Here is a 16,304-nt window from a genome sequence, read left to right as displayed (position 1 = left end):
CTGGTTTTTAATACTCTGTAAACCAGGCATCCCCAAACTTCGGCCCTCCAGATGTTTTGGACTACAATTCCCATCATCCCTGACCACTGGTCCTGTTAGCTAGGGATCATGGGAGTTGTAGGCCAAAACATCTGGAGGGCCACAGTTTGGGGATGCCTGCTGTAAACCATGTAGAAATCTATTTTGACATTAAGTGGTGTATAAGTTTAATTGTGGTCATCATCAAATATTGAACCCTATGAGCTGCTAGGTGAGATAGATGCTATGAATAAACAAAGAGTAATTTCATAGTAATTGTGGTGAATTGATTATGAACCAATATATCATTTTTCTTTTGTTATATTCAGTATGATGTTAAGGTATATAATTTTATCCTTTTCTTTTGCAGTGAACAGTTAGAAATTAAATTGAAAATGAAATTGAAAAGGCAAACGAGAGGATCTTTGTAGCCTTTGGAAAGGAACACTCTATATGATAGTCAATAGGTAAGCCAAACTATGCTTTGTTCAATCAGTAAATAAACCAAGTTACCACAGTGTAACCCATTTGTGAACTATGGGCTCCAAATACAGTGCTGAACATTCCACCCAGGCAAGAGAGACTCACATAGAGGCCGGTCACATCTTTACACTCTTGGAGCAATGGGTGGTCCAGGAAGTGGGCCCACTTTGCCATTGGACAGCTGAACTCATCATCACTGCAGCAATGTTTAATAAGACTTATTTATTGAACAATGGTTTTATCTCAGTATGTGATCACAGCTGTTTTATTTTAGCAATACAGCAGCACAGGCAATTAAAACCATATTGCTTCTTGGCTATTTATTTTCATGAAGTCGTTCTCCATCCATTGTCATGAAAGAATTCTTTGTGGATTGCAAAGAGGGCGGGGAGGACGAGTAGGAGGGCAGATCACTTATAATGTAGATGTCTATTTCTCTTTCAAATTGCCTGCAGAGGGCTAATATTCAGCTGTGAGACATATAAATAATCATGTCAAGGAAAACCTCAAAGAACCTGATTATATTTCAAACAGTTCCAACTTTGTTGCCCTCAATGCCCTCTTCCGAACAGCCATATAGCCATGGAAAGTGAAATGAATGCTACCATACGCTAGGCTTGGAACCTTTAATTAGTAGATTAATCGACAAAAGCTTTAGCTGACTTACCAGCAGGAGGCAATTTTAATTGGGGAGATCAGTTTTAATTGGTGGAGCTGTGTGTTTATGACATGCTTAATTTTTTGAAGGTTTTGTTTTTTTGTTTTTTGCCATGCTTTAGTTATTGAGGTTATTATTTCTGGTTCCAGAAGGCATTTACTCTGACAGACTTCCTCTAGTCATAGCTGCCAAGTTTTCCCTTTTCTCGCGAGGAAGCCTATTCAGCATAAGGGAAAATCCCTTAAAAAAAGGGATAACTTGGCAGCTATGCCTCTAGTGGAAAGTAGAAATCCATATCTCGGTAGAAGCTTGAAATATAGGCTGATAGACCTTTTAAATATCCCCTTTTTAAGTTGCTTCCAAAGTCCCACAGTACCCTTAGCATGGAAGGAGACCACATTTGGCAAGTTAAAAATGGTTTACTTACAAACACTTCAAAAGTCACATTCATGTGCTTTTCCATGTAGCAGTTAGAAAATACAGGCAATGAAACTTAGGTTCCAAAGTGGTAAATGTTTATAAATTATTTGCATAGAAACACAAAGCTGGCTTGCTTAAGCCATGTGGTCTAAGCTTGGAGCATCCAGCTTAGACCTCCTTACTGGTAGGGTTTACATGGTGGAATGGAAAGATCAAGGACTGGGTAACCCTTCCTCCCAAGGTGAGTGAGTGACCTAGCTAAGGCTGGCATGACAACGTACTCCATTGTATTAACCCCTTCATGCATTAATTAGAGTTAAGCATGTTGGTTATATGAGGCTGATTATCCCACAGAAACTTGCTCAGTTAGTGGAAAGAAATCTTTAGAGAATTCCATTTTTATTCTAAATGTTTTTCACGGAAGTCCTTTGAGACATTCATAACCCATGGATAATAAGTACAGTGGTGCCTCAACTTATGAATTTAATCTGTTCCGAAGGCACCTTCGTAGGTCGAAAAATTCGTAAGTCGAAAAACGCCATTGGAAACACGATTTCCCATAGGAATGCATTGGAAACGGAAAAATTTGTAAGTCGAAGCAACCCTATCTAAATATTTGTATGTTGAAAAATCCCTATCTAAAACTGCCACTGTTTCCTTTCGGATGTTGAGACATTCGTAGGCGCACGGCCAGTGTGGCTCTAGCTTAGCCAGGGTAAGGGACTTACACTAGTGTAGCCTTGTCTGAACGCCATCTTAGCTGGGAAAGCCCAAGAATTGCCAAATCCAAACTCTTTTCTCCTGGCAGATCTTTGGTTTGGATTGTGCTGTTAGTGAGGTTTCAGGTAGTGTGGAGTGAGATTTCTTCATGATGTCCCTCTACAGACATCCTAAGGAACAAAAGTAAGTTGGATGTGGAGTGTGCCAATATGCATATTCATTATCCATGGATTTTGGACACTTGAAACGGCTTCTTCTTCCAATATTAATGTGGAATACTGTACACATATGCACATTCATTTACATAATGGCAGTTACACCAGATTTATGGGCAACATAAATGCATTTCCTTTGCATTGAAATGAATGCAGGGCCGGCCCTAAGGCAAGGCTTGGTGGCGCAATGCGACAGCATAATTTGCCTAATTTGTGTAATTAATTATGTAAATTACATGAGTTTTGTAGCTTTGACGCAGTGAACAGTGAGACAAATAACAGCTTTGGGCAGTAGACAAACTGCAGTGGAATGTTTATAAATTATGGAATGTGGAATGGAAATAAAGCTGCATGTTGTGAATCAGGGCATAACAGAAAACAACGCCTTCACATATCCTTATGGCATGAAACTTTATCAAATGGGATTGTGGTATATATGTGTGAGCTCCCCACTCCCCAGAAAATTATTATTAGGCCCTATTCACTTTTGTAAGATTGTGTTTTTATTCACATTTCATGATCTTTAAACTGAGAAATTATAATATTGAGTATAATCATGTTTTTTATGTCAGCATTTCAAAGAACCCACCAAAAACCAGGGCTGGTGCAAGACATTTGGCTGCCTGAGGCAAATAAAAAGATGGCTTCCTTGCCTAATTCCATGTGCAGAAGCCGATTAGACTGGCAGTTGAACTGTTACTTCAACCCTGGCAACTGAATAATATCATTTGGTGGATATGAGGCCAAAAGGATAGTTTTTTGGTGTGTGTGTGTGTGTTTCCAAGATATGTGTGGGACACACAGCTCTGATCTGTAAAGAGGAGATTGGCCAGAAGTCTCAGAAAAATGGCTGGGTGGCTGCCACCATTGTCCCCCTTCAAACATGTGCTGCCTGAGGTGATTGCCTCACTCTGCCCAACAGTAGGGCCAGCTCTGCAACAAACAAAGGTATTTGAAGGCTTTCAGTTCTGTTCTGCCCCATTAGATGTGTATAGTGAAAGACTACTGTTGTCTTCAAGGGCAATTTGTTTAAGTTCACAAACATGAACTATCCCAAAGTAAATATAGCTTTGAATGCCTTAAGGTATCTATAACTAATAACACAAGTAAGCACCCCAGCTTGTTTGACTTTTGAAAATTGGAACCTTGAAAGAGCTAATCCTTTTGGACACATGAGAACAGAATCAATATTTCCCAATTTTGTACATCTGTTTTAATCCAGAATAATGGTGTTCTTCTTTTGTTTCCTCTGACCTGTGTCCCAAAACAAACATTATTTTAGTTTATTTTTTGCCATCTCAAAAAACAAAACTCCATGCGGATTATTCATTATTCTTGACAGCTACTATTGAGTCAAGACAGAAAGTTGGAAAAGATATTTTGCTGGAGGCTCTTTGCATTTAATCTTGGATTACTTTCAACTAAGTGCTTCAGTATTAATAAAATAATTTCAGCTTTACATGGAACCTCTTTAAGGCAGTTTTTTAAAAGAATCAAAACCCTCCAAAGACATTGAGTTTCTAGATCCCATAGGAGACTTTCTTCCACACACACCCAGCATTAAAAAAGCTTTTTTTAATAAAAAAAATAAAACTCAAATTATTTTCAAAGGTGGTGGTGTGGGAAGCTTTTCAGCCCAAAGGTCATATTCCTTCATGGTAAGGGATTGGATAAACATTCAATTTTGTTTGTATTTAATGAGAAACCACCTAATTCACACTTCTTGAACCAAAATATGGACCAAAATACAGCTATACCTCAAAATTTGTAATTATCCCAATTTTGTGATGAGGTTCCCCAACCAATTTTTAAAAATGCATATATTGGTGAACATAAGTTACAAAAAAGCATTACAACAGGGGAAAAATGTGTGCATTAGCCAAAATGTCATGCAAATCTCTATTTATTAGGAGAAATGCTCCCTAAAATACTAACAAATATTCTTGAGGATATTTTTAAAGAGCTATTACAAATAGATGAAGAAATGGGAAGAACTGGATTTAAGACTGAGAAATTGATAGAACAAAAACTGACATATTTGTCCATGCCTACTCACAGGCAACCTCCCAGGGGTGCATGCCAAAGGTGACCAGTGCCCAAGGCAAGAATTTGCAGTGCAATGTTACTCTTACCATTATAGGCTACATTCTGACCACACAAATGTAGAAGTTTTTGCTGCCCACCAGTACCACTCTATTCTTGATCCAGGAAACCAGAGCTAATACAAGTTTGGGGAAACAACCCAATGAGGCAAAATCACTTGAGGGAGGGTGCAGATCAGGGCCAGTGAAGTGTGTGGCCTGGAGAGGATTGGACAGAGATATCTGGAGGGCCATATTTGCCTCCTGGGGGTCAGGTTTCTCAACCCTGGCCAAGAAAGCTAAACACATTAGTTGCTGGTTACAGGTAGGTAGCCGTGTTGGTCTGCCATAGTCGAAACAAAAATTTAAAAATTCCTTCCAGTAGCACCTTAGAGACCAACTAAGTTTGTCATTGGTATGAGCTCAAGTCATGTTTCCGTTCTACTCCTGTTTTGCACACATAACCTATAGAAAAAGAGGGGAAAAACAGGATCATACATGGCTTGACTTTCTGGTAAAAATGGAAAACTGCTTATTGGCCATGAATCTCTATGGGCTCCAAGTGGCAACATCCAATCCCCTGGAATCTTTACAGTAGAAACATTCCAGGCTTCATGGAAGGAGTTGTCACTCAGATGGTAAAGCACATGATCTGCATGCAGGAGGACCCAAGTTCAGTCCATGGCATCTCTTGTTGAAAGGATCTCGGGGACCAATGTGGGAAAGACACATTGTCAATCTCAGTAGAAGATACATTGCTGGGTTGACCAATGGAAAGGCTTACCAAAGGTGCAACTGTTAGTATATAAAGCTCTTAACAACTTTGGACCAGTTTACCTGTGAGGTTGCCTTACCCCACATAGTCCCACTTGACCACTTTGATCTGCAGAACTGGTACTGTTACAGGTGGTGGTGACTGGGCCACCTTCTAGAGAACTGAGAACAGAGATGTTGCCTAACCATGTTCAAAAGGAAGGAGGAAAAAGCAACACCATTAGCAAAATAAGAGAAGCATTATACATCAAATAGGACTATAAAGCCTTTTAATGAAGTTCAGCCATGTGCAAATTGTTACGGCCCACCAACAGGGTGAGTCATGGTTAATAATACTAACCACAAAGGCAGCCAAAGGGTGACATATTTAGTTTGCTCCTTAAATTGTCCTTAGCACAAAGGTATCACAAAATTGGTGTGGGAATAGGGGCCTGCTCACAATGATCTTCCAAAGTTGTGCAAACATTCTTATTGAGACGGCATCAGTTAAATTATGTTCTGAAAGACCCTTGACATAACTCACTAAGAAAGGGATGAAGACAATAATGAAGTAGTAATTAAGAGAACCTGGAGTGGTAGACTTTTGGATCAGAGACTGGATGAAGAAGACTCTAGCCTCAGATATATGTAATACATTACAGAATGCCATGGTAATTCTTGTAAAATTTGGAATTTGGAAATAAGGAAGTCAAGCAATTAAATCACTGGTGATTTCCAGAGCTATAAATGTCAGTTCTGGAAGATCTAACTAAAGGTGAGAGACTGTGGCCAGAAAGAGTTTGAAATATATAAAAGAACAACAACAACAACAACAACAACAACAACAACAATTGTACCCTGCCCATCTGACTGGATTGCCCCAGCCACTGCGGGTGGCTCTAACATATATAAAAACATAATTATACATTAAACATTTGAAAAAACTTCACTGTAACTTCAGGGCTGCTTTCATATGGCATATTAGTCCGCTGGGAGTGGCCTGTGGCTAAACAAATAAAAGTGTGAATCAAGGACGATGTGCATGAGGGGAATTGAAGGTAACTTTCCACTGAGCCCAACCTGGCTGCTACATGTTCACCTACACACAATGCACCCACCCTAATTTTTCTAGTGTACGTGTCATATACAAGGAAGTTAAGCACATTCAGGTATAGACAGGTGGCATTGGTGGCTGGGACTGGAAAAGCACAAGGCAGGCTGGCAGGCCACAGTAGGTGGAGGGAGAGTGAATAACATGTGGGACCAACTAACTCTAGTTATGGTCCCATCTGAATTCTACAAGGTCGAAACTGGGACTAAGGCTGTATACACACCATACCTTTAAAGCACATGGGGGCTGATGGAGGGTACGCTGGTGTTGATGGGGCAACGCTATGCTACATTTGCCATAATGGACTAGTCTCAGTTGTACGTTTGATAACTGTCTGCATAGGATTATTAACTCTGCAGATTTTAAAGAATAGCTTTTGTACAGTTACTAGCATCTGTGACATTCAAACAGTGATTTCAGCAAACGCCTTTATTCTTTGGAAGCTTCATAGTGGTTCCTAAATGGTAATGGCATCTCCAGTGTAAAGGTTCAGAAGCAGGTGATAGGGAAGGGCTGTGCCTGAGACCTGCCAGTCAGAGCACACAAAACTGGATAACCGAATGGTCTGACTTGGCAGGGCAAAGCTTCCCATGCTGAGAACATATTTCTTACAGCTTCAGGGAGCGAAAGAATATGCCTGAACCAGCACTTGGTTTCTAAAATGTACAAAGGCACACACCAAATTTTGGCAAGCAAAGACCGTGTAACAGCACTCTCACACAGCTGTGTCAATGGCCCTGCAATACAGTAATTGTGCCTTCAATTCATGCATGCTACATGTTGTTATGCTTAAGCGTATTAAAAAATTCAGGATCTCAAGCTGTGCTTTTTAGCTGAGAGGGTCAATGGGGGATCTGAGCTGCAGGAGACGTATGCTTTGCCTCCAAAAAAAGAAAGGGAAAAAAAGAAATGTAGCTTGCAAAGTCATGCTTAAAATCAACTCCCAAAGTGAACCACAAATAGGTCCCACCTGTGGTACTTGTATGCAATAATATTTGTGTATGGTGTAAATGGATATTTGGAGCATTGAAACTGAAAGGGCAAAGGAAGTATTATTTATTCTAGTGAAATATTTATAAGACCATACAGAAGCCATTTCAAATCTTACAGGAAATAGTTCCCCATAATCCTCACATGGTTTTTCTGGAAATGTGTTGGATAGAACGATCACTAAACACCCTTTGGGTGTCCCTTTCTCCATTGGATTAACAAGTGGACTCACCCACTGACCGCTCCAACCACATGTTAGGAGAGGATGACGGTTTGCAGTAAGAGCTTACATGGTACTAGGAATGGGCGAATGGGTGAATTTTTATTCATCTCTGTTACTGTCTCTCTCTCTCTTTTTATTCTTAAATTCAGTACTCAACACTTCCGCATCAGCTTGCAATTTTTTTTAAATAACAAAAGTCTCCATAAAACTTCATCAAAATTTTAGTGCAAATTTCTTCTCTAATATGCGCACCTTTGCAAAACCATTTCCCCACCTGAGATGTTTTTGGATGTTTGTTATTTAGCCGTTCAGTCGTGTCCGACTCTTCGTGGCCCCATGGACCAGAGCATGCCAGGCACTCCTGTCTTCCACTGCAGTTTGGTCAGACTCATGTTGGTAGCTTATACGCATCTTTATGCACACTTTAAATTGGTATATGCATTTTTGTACACATCGATTTGGAGAAGTGTGAATTTTGAGAGAATTGTTAGGAGACCCCAGCATGCTTATCAAACTACAGTTCCCAGGATTCTTTATGGGAAGTCATGACTGTGAAAGAGCCATAAGAGTGCTCTAAATGCATGATGTGGATGTGACCTTACCATTAACATCCAGCTCTGGTGCTGCCCTTTTCAGTTCCATTGCCAAGTGTGGCTATTTCTGCCCCAAGGTCTGCCCAGTGAAATATTGCTTGACTTGGCAGAAGTTCTAGGGTCACCATTTCATCTGCTAGCATTTCTTTTCCTTGTGGAAGGAACACCTGGAGTAGGATTGACCTGTAATGATTACTAGCTACACCTACTGAAATGTTTCAGTGAGGCCCTGAGTCACTGTTCTTCTTCTTTGGCATGTATCAGTTCTGCTTTATTCACTTAATTGCAGCTCTCTTAAGTCGTAAAAACCACAGCTACCACCACAAAAAACAAAACAAAAAAAGTTTGGAAAGGAATAATGCTTTTCTCATCTCTTTCTCTCCAACAAAATCACCTTGTAAAAGCTGGATTAAGAGCCAAGTTCCTATTCAGGTTTTGGGCAAAATACTCTCTCTGATTTGTGGCCGTCTGTTCAGAGGTGAGGAAAGAAAATATTTCAATCTGTGCACCAGTTTTAGCGTGGTGAGTGCTTGTACAGTGGTACCTCTGGTTAAGAACTTAATTCGTTCCGGACATCTGTTCTTAACCTGAAACTGCTCTTAACCTGAGGTACCACTTTAGCTAATGGGGCCTCCTGCTGCCGCCGCACGATTTCTGTTCTCATCCTGAAGTAAAGTTCTTAATCCGAGGTACTACTTCTGGGTTAGCAGAGTCTGTAACCTGAAGCGTTTGTAACCCAAGGTACCACTGTACTAGGAGCAGAAGCTATTTTCACAAAGCCCAAATCAGGACCGATTTTATAGATTTCCCCAAGTATTTCCCTTATTGTTGAACTTGTGGCAACCCAGAGTAAACTCTGGCAAACACAGTACCACCATGGGATATCTTTTATTTCCTAGTTATTTGACAATCTTGGGCTATCTAAATACTGGGGATATGAGCTTCTCTTAAGAGGGGCAGAAATACGACATAAGAACAAACTATTGTTCTAGTACAAGGCAGGATCCAAACCACCCTGTTCTAAAGTTTTATTCCCTCTTGAGGGATATTATATCTATAATACTGATTATTTTTTTAAAACACATTTGGCAGCAACCCAGATATTCCAGTGCCCCATCCTATGAAAGTGGTTTTTTTTTTTAATGATCATACATATTGGTACTTTCTGTTCTTTTCTGGGTGGTTCTTATTTTACCACCTGCTTCTTTTGACAGCTCTTACAGATAAAACAGGTAATTACATATTCTATGCCTCATGTGCTGTCACAAGGGGAATGTTAACAAAGGAACTCTTTCCCTGATTCACTTTGAGTCAAACTTTGCCTAAAGCTGATATTCTTACTCTTCTCGTTTTGAATATGGCTCACTGAAAAAGAAAAAAAATATGCAGTACGAAATAATGAGAATCAGAACAACTTAAGAGAGCTTAGGCTGCATTCAGATAGGACTTCATTCTACCCTCCACCCCCACCCACCCCACATTTCCTTCTGGAAATCTTGAAAAATCTAACCGGAATTTACCAGCACTCATTTCTGTGGTAATAGCTTCCAGGAAAAAAATTGTTTACACCCCATTAATCCAGAAAATTATGGGAGTTTTGTGTTGTAGTTTCCCCATGGTTTTCATGGATCATGCCACCCCACTCATGAGATGAAATTTGGAGCAGTATTCCAGCATACAGTTCTTTCCTGATGTTTTCATGGGTGAATCATGGGGGACCCGGAAGTATGCATGTCTGAGGACATCCACTGTTGTGTTATACTATGCCCACTGGTGTAAATGAAATTTAGCACAACATGGCAGTACACACTGATAAGAAATACATAGTTTTGTAGTGGAACATTAGAAATCAGGACAAAAGCACTAACAATATTATTGGTAAAACTAACACAATAATCTTAATGTCTGAATGCACCCTTAAGATATCTTCCAATGTTCTCTGAATTGCACAACTCATTTCGTTTTCAGATGCTATTGTAGGCGTAAATGTGGAATTGACCATGTAAAGTGAAGAATCAAACGCTGAGAAGCTGTTGGATATCGTGCTACTGAAGAGAATAACTCTTGCACCCAGTTTTCTTATTCAAGGGAATATATGCTCCCCTCCAATGCTGAAATTTGATCTTTGCTGCTGGTGGTGAGTAACCCAAATCATGGGTACAAATTGATGGTTGTACCCAGTGCTACTTTTTTCAGTTTTGGCTGAAAAAAGCCCTGGTTGTATCCATGCTAGTCATACTCAGAGAAGCGTCATTGAGGTTAATTTCAATGATTTAATACTTAATTTTAATATTATAATACTGAGTAGGATTTAGCTGGTTACAAACCTGAATTTTCTGTCCCTGAAATGGCCTTTTGAAAATGTTTCTTAAAACATAAGATCTGCTAGCCACCACTTTTGTATATTGAATCCATTTGGTGTGAAGATTTTAAATGTGGTGGATGTTTGAGAGGAATGAAGTAAGAAAGCTGTTGTATAGTGAATCAGATGCCTGATCCATCTAGCCCAATATCGTCTACACAAGCCGCCTCTAATTTGGTGCTCCCATCTCCCCCATTGCCGATGGTTACAAATAATGGGAGTTGCAACATCTGGAGAGCACCCGGTTGGGGAAGGCTGGTCTGCACTTGCTAGTAGAGGGCTCCTCAGTGTCTTACTCAAGTAGAAAGGGGTCTTTCATAGTTCTTCTTTCTGTAAACATTTAGCTGAACCTACCAAGGATTTAGCTTAAGGTCTTTAACTTTATCTGTTAACATCTGAATTGGGGACTTTTTATAGTCTACAGAAAGATATCATTGGGCTGTCCATCCCAGTATTGTCTGTTGTACTGTCAACTGCTCTCCAGGACCTCAGGCAGAACTCTCTTGAGACACCTTGGAATATGCTGCCTACTTCTAGAACAGGGGTCCCCCAAACTAAGGCCTGGGATGGTCCAGGAACCAGCGTGTTTTTACATAAGTAGAATGTGTCCTTTTATTTAAAATGCATCTCTGGGTTATTTGTGGGGCATAGGAATTCTTTCATATTTTTTTCCAAAATATAGTCCGGCCCCCCACAAGGTCTGAGGGACAGTGGACCTGTTTTCCCCTGCGGAAAAAGTTTGCTGACCCCTGTTCTAGAAACTTCTTATCTGGGTCCCTTGCCTGCAGTAACTATGTATCTGCCCTCTGGCACCAACAGACTGAAGTCTGGGTCAACCCAGATAAGGAAACTTGACCACCTTGCAGCTTGACCCACCCAATGATCCCTGACATGTTTTTATGAAATAGAAGCAGAATTCAGCAATGCTGTCTCAAAACAATATCCCCCCAAACAATTTCACACAATAAGTCTCTGTTACATCTGGGAATTAACTACGGTCTTGGAAAGCCCTTACCGGAAATCTCACCACATAATTATATATCCTATCCCATTTCTCACACACCATGTATTTATGCTGGCCTCACATCACACTCTGAACGATTAGAAAGAAACAAACATTTTTGAAACTCCGGATTGATGCCTTCCATTTGTGGTTTTTTTTTTTTTTGTCATGGATCCAAGTGCGGTCCTCTTTTTGCACTTGATTGTTACAGTATGTTTTCCCCTGCTGTTGATGATTGTTTCGAAGGCAGTCTACTTCAAAGGGTATAGAAGTGCTTTGTGTATAACTGGAAGAATACAGGCCACGAGCTAGTGCATGTTGTCATTACAATTACTAAATTATAATCTTCAGGCCAATCCTGCTTGTTTTAATTCCGCAAGGTCAATGGAAGTTTTCCGCAATGGAGACAAAAGGCAGTCTGGCTCTCAGCACTGCTTCTGACACCACATATTTCTCTGCTTGCTTATTTTTCTGTCATTGACTTGTTTTATTCATATGCCATCTTTCTTCTATGGAGCTCACAGTGATGTAGATAGTTCGCTCTCCATAACAAGCTGATGTACAGGGACAGCCAGCCACTTCGCCACACTGATATTTTTGTTTCAGGTAGCACAATAGGAAGGGTGGTGGATTTCTGTTTCCATCTGCCAACATTTACTGCTCCAGGAGCATCACAATTGCTAAGCTGCTGCAATAAAGCACTCCATGACTTTGCAGCACTCTTTAGTGATGCCCATGGCCAAATGGCTCACTCTTGAAGACGTGTCCTTCTCCAGAGTGAAGCGTTCTGGGTAAGGTGGCTTCAGAGAACACCTGTGCTGCTGTTGTTGGTTTTTTTGCAGCAAATACTCTCAGTGGGAGGCTCCAGAAATCCTTGGTACACCAGCATATCAGTAGCAACGAAAAAATGAGGAGGAGGAGGAGGTCTATGTGGGTGGCACATGAGGGATTGGTGAAGCTCTGCTTCAGGCAGCAAAATGACTTGCACTGACCCTATCCAAGGTTGATTGGGCTGAGAGATAGTGACTAGCAATCTACTGTGGATTGGACTGTTGGTCTCCCAGTCCAAAACTATAACTGCTACACCACAGTTACTTTAGACTGGAACCCTCCATTTTTCCCTCAATATATAGTGAAGGTATTCATGGAATCTGATCTTAGTGATACTTGAGGAATTCAGGGTGTTTGTTTTGTTTTTCGTTTTGTTTTGGTATGGTGACCTGATCCAAATCTCTTAGACTAATGTGAGGATTGGAACTTAGTTATCCATGGTTTAAAAGCCTCCAGTTCCTGACAGAGATTGCTGAAAAAACATCCTTGCACAAGCTCCTTGGTGTGCCTTGTGATCTACCTGGTGATGGGACTTCCCTCTGTTTTGTCCTTGGACTACTTCTGGACCCTGCTTCTTATGTTGCCCCTTTGTTTTGCCTTTGGCCTGTGACCAGGCCTTTGGGGGCAGTGTTGCCCCTTGTGGTTGCTGGATTCATTTTGATCTGAATCAGGGCAGTAACAAACTTTTGCAGGATCGTTTCTGAGATCAAAGAGATTTTGGAATATACGATGGGATGTCATTAGACCGGACCTTTTAAAACAGCAGTTGTTGTTCTTGTTGTTCTTGTTGTTGTTGTTAGAATTCCTGAGTAATGCTGGGGACTTTCTGCTACTCTCCTATTAGAACAGAGTAAAAGCCAATTCTGCATCCTTGATTATGTATCTGCATTATATGCATGCATGCTGGATTCGTATTCTTCATTGTTACATCTTAGCTGTTTGATCTCTGACCACTCATTCACATGCAAAGTCATCACTTGATAGTGCAGTCATCATTTGATGAACATATGTTTGTTATTAATTCCTAAGTCATTGTTTACAGAGAATCTCTCAATAAATCCTTTTAAAAAATAATAATCACACTTGCAGCTTTGCTCTTCCTCCAAATTACTCAAGAGTGTTTTCCATATGGGTCCCAGATGGTGTCTCATCCACATAGTTTATAGGCCCAGATCTGCTTAGCTTTAACAGTAGAACTATATCATATGCCTGCAGATCAGCCTCTGGGAATATCAGGACAATTTAGGAAAGGGGATGGGGAGTAAAAATTGGTGATAACATCTGGGGTGCATATCTGCGGGGATGTAAAATCTGCAGAAGTGGAGGCCCAAATGCAATATGCAGTTGAATGTTTGTCTATGTTTATGAATTTATAATCCTCTTGATCAAAGTATCCCTACTTGGCGTACATGAAACAATTGAAAACAATTATCACTATACAAATATAGGTTTGTATCCATCGCTAGACATATTCTGAGTAGACCCGTTAAGATCTAATGGGCACAATTTACTTGGGATCATTAATTTCAGTGGGTTTACTCTGAGTAGGACTAACATTGGATACAACACACAATCAGCAAAATTTAAAAACATATCTTGTTTACATGCCCAGGTAGGCATGCCAAAACAAAAATAACTTTTTAACAGGTGTCTAAAACAGCATGACGAGGGTGCCTGCCTAATATTAATAGAGTTCCATAGTTCCATTATTGACATGCATGATTCTTCCCCATTTAATTTCATCCTCACAGCAGTGAGTTGAGGAGGATCTTGTAATTTACATAAGTGACTGAGAGTTGGAGGTAATATACCTCAAATTTTTAGTTGCTGGGAATCACAGGTAGGCTGAGTGTGGCTGCACTCAGATGCTGCTTTCGGACTTCCCATGGGTCTCTGGTTGGCATAGTGAGAAGAGGATGTTGAACTAAATGGGGAACTGGCCTGATCCAGCTGGCTCTCTTTCTGTTCTTATTTACAGATAGTCCCCTTGAACCCTGAGAGACTAATGAAAATTACCTATAAGTATGAATTCAAGCTAGACTGCCATACTCATTTTCTAAGTGGAGAACAGAGACAATCCACCATAATATCCAAAGGGAGGCCTATCAAACACAGTTTATCTCTAGCTGTAGTTTGGTTTTGGTTTTCAATGGGCTCGTCCACATTTTACATTTGCCTCACACTTTCTTGGCACCAGTCTGTGCTTCAAAGCACTGTGTCCAATCGTTTGGGATTTTTTTTCCCCTGGCATTTCCCCTGTGAAAACCTGCTCTTTACCACTGACTCAGAACAAAGGAAATTTGGGTTTTCCGTTTGCTCCAATTCAGCAGTAAAGCAGGTTTTGTCAGGGAAAGTGCTGAGGCAAAAACAGTGCTTGGACACAGTGCTTTAAAGATCAGATATGTGCCTAGAAACGTTGCACAAAAGAAAGTCTGGATGAGCCCTAAATGATTGTGGGATAGTACCCGTGGGAAGAGAAACTGTGCTTTCCCTTCTTTGAGTTCTGTAACAAGAATTGTGGTGTTCACAAGAATGAAAGTTCATTACATCTTGCGGTGGGTGGGGGAGATAGTCAAGCTTTTCATTGTAATGGATGCTGTTGTCTAGTGTATAGTGTTCATTGAATGAATACTCTGTGAAACACAGCTATGGGTGAATGTTGAATGTCTTTATGTGGTTAGTACAGCTGTAGGCAATCTGCACATATCTTCTGCAATAAGGAAACCCAACACATGTTAAGGCATGTGATCCATCAGAAAAAAAACAGATTAAAACCCATTATTGTTCCATGGAGGATTCCTCAACAAAAGTTCGCAAGAAGTAGTTTATCTGAATGCAAAGTCATTCATCTTTTTCTTCAATGTGCTGCTTTTAATCTAGATGTATTCTAGATCCTGCTGTCCACAAGGGTGGGTGAGCTTACACAGCCTCACAGATGTGACACTTTGGAGAACATAGGAACATGAGAAGCTCCACTAGAATGGGTTAGACTACGGTATTTATCTATCTAGCTCAGTATTGTATTTTCTGATTGCCTGCAGCTCTCTGGGATCTGAGGCAGATGAGGGTCTTTCCCATTACCTGCTACCTAATTCTTTTAACTGAGGATGCCAGAGAGCAAACCTGGAACTTTCTGCATGCAAAGCATTTGCTCTGACTCTGAAATGAGGCATTATACTAAGATCAGAAACTGGCAGTCCGAGGGCCAAATCTACCCTTATGCTTCAGTTGCCAATTCAGGGCAAAAAGGTCTTCCATAACAATAGAGGAAATAGTGGCTGTTACTGTCAGTCAACTTTAGGGAAGGAGTGATTTGGTTTGCCACCTTCTGTTGGTTCTGCAAAGTGGGCCCAATGAAATAAATGATTTTCTGACATCAACCTTAATGTCTTTAATTCCCTCCTTATTTTGCATGAAGAAGGTTTCAGGTTAAATCCCTGGTGTTTTGGGGTAGGGCGGCTGAGACTGCCCCTTGCCTAAAACCCTGGAGGGCTGTCAGTCAGAGCTGACAGTGCTGAGCTAGATGCCCCAATGAATTTGACTCGGTATAAAACAGCATCTCATGCCCCTGTGTTCCCATCTCCAAAGCTCAGAATCTCAAGATGCTGCTATCTCCAACTGCCCTGTGAACCGCCCTGAGACCTCTGGGTATAAGGCGGTATACAGTATAGGTAAAGGTAAATGTAAAGGACCCCTGATAGTTAAGTACAGTTGCAAACAACTCATGGGTTGTGGTGCTCATCTCGCTTTACTGGCCGAGGGAGCCGACGTTTGTCCACAGACGGTATTTCCGGGTCATGTGGCCAGCATGACAAAGCCGCTTTTGGCGAAACCAGAGCAGCG

The sequence above is a fragment of the Zootoca vivipara genome, chromosome 6, assembly GCF_965207765.1.
Source record: "Zootoca vivipara chromosome 6, rZooViv2.hap1.1, whole genome shotgun sequence".
Taxonomy (NCBI): Eukaryota; Metazoa; Chordata; class Lepidosauria; order Squamata; family Lacertidae; genus Zootoca; species Zootoca vivipara.
This window is presented reverse-complemented; position numbering follows the sequence as displayed.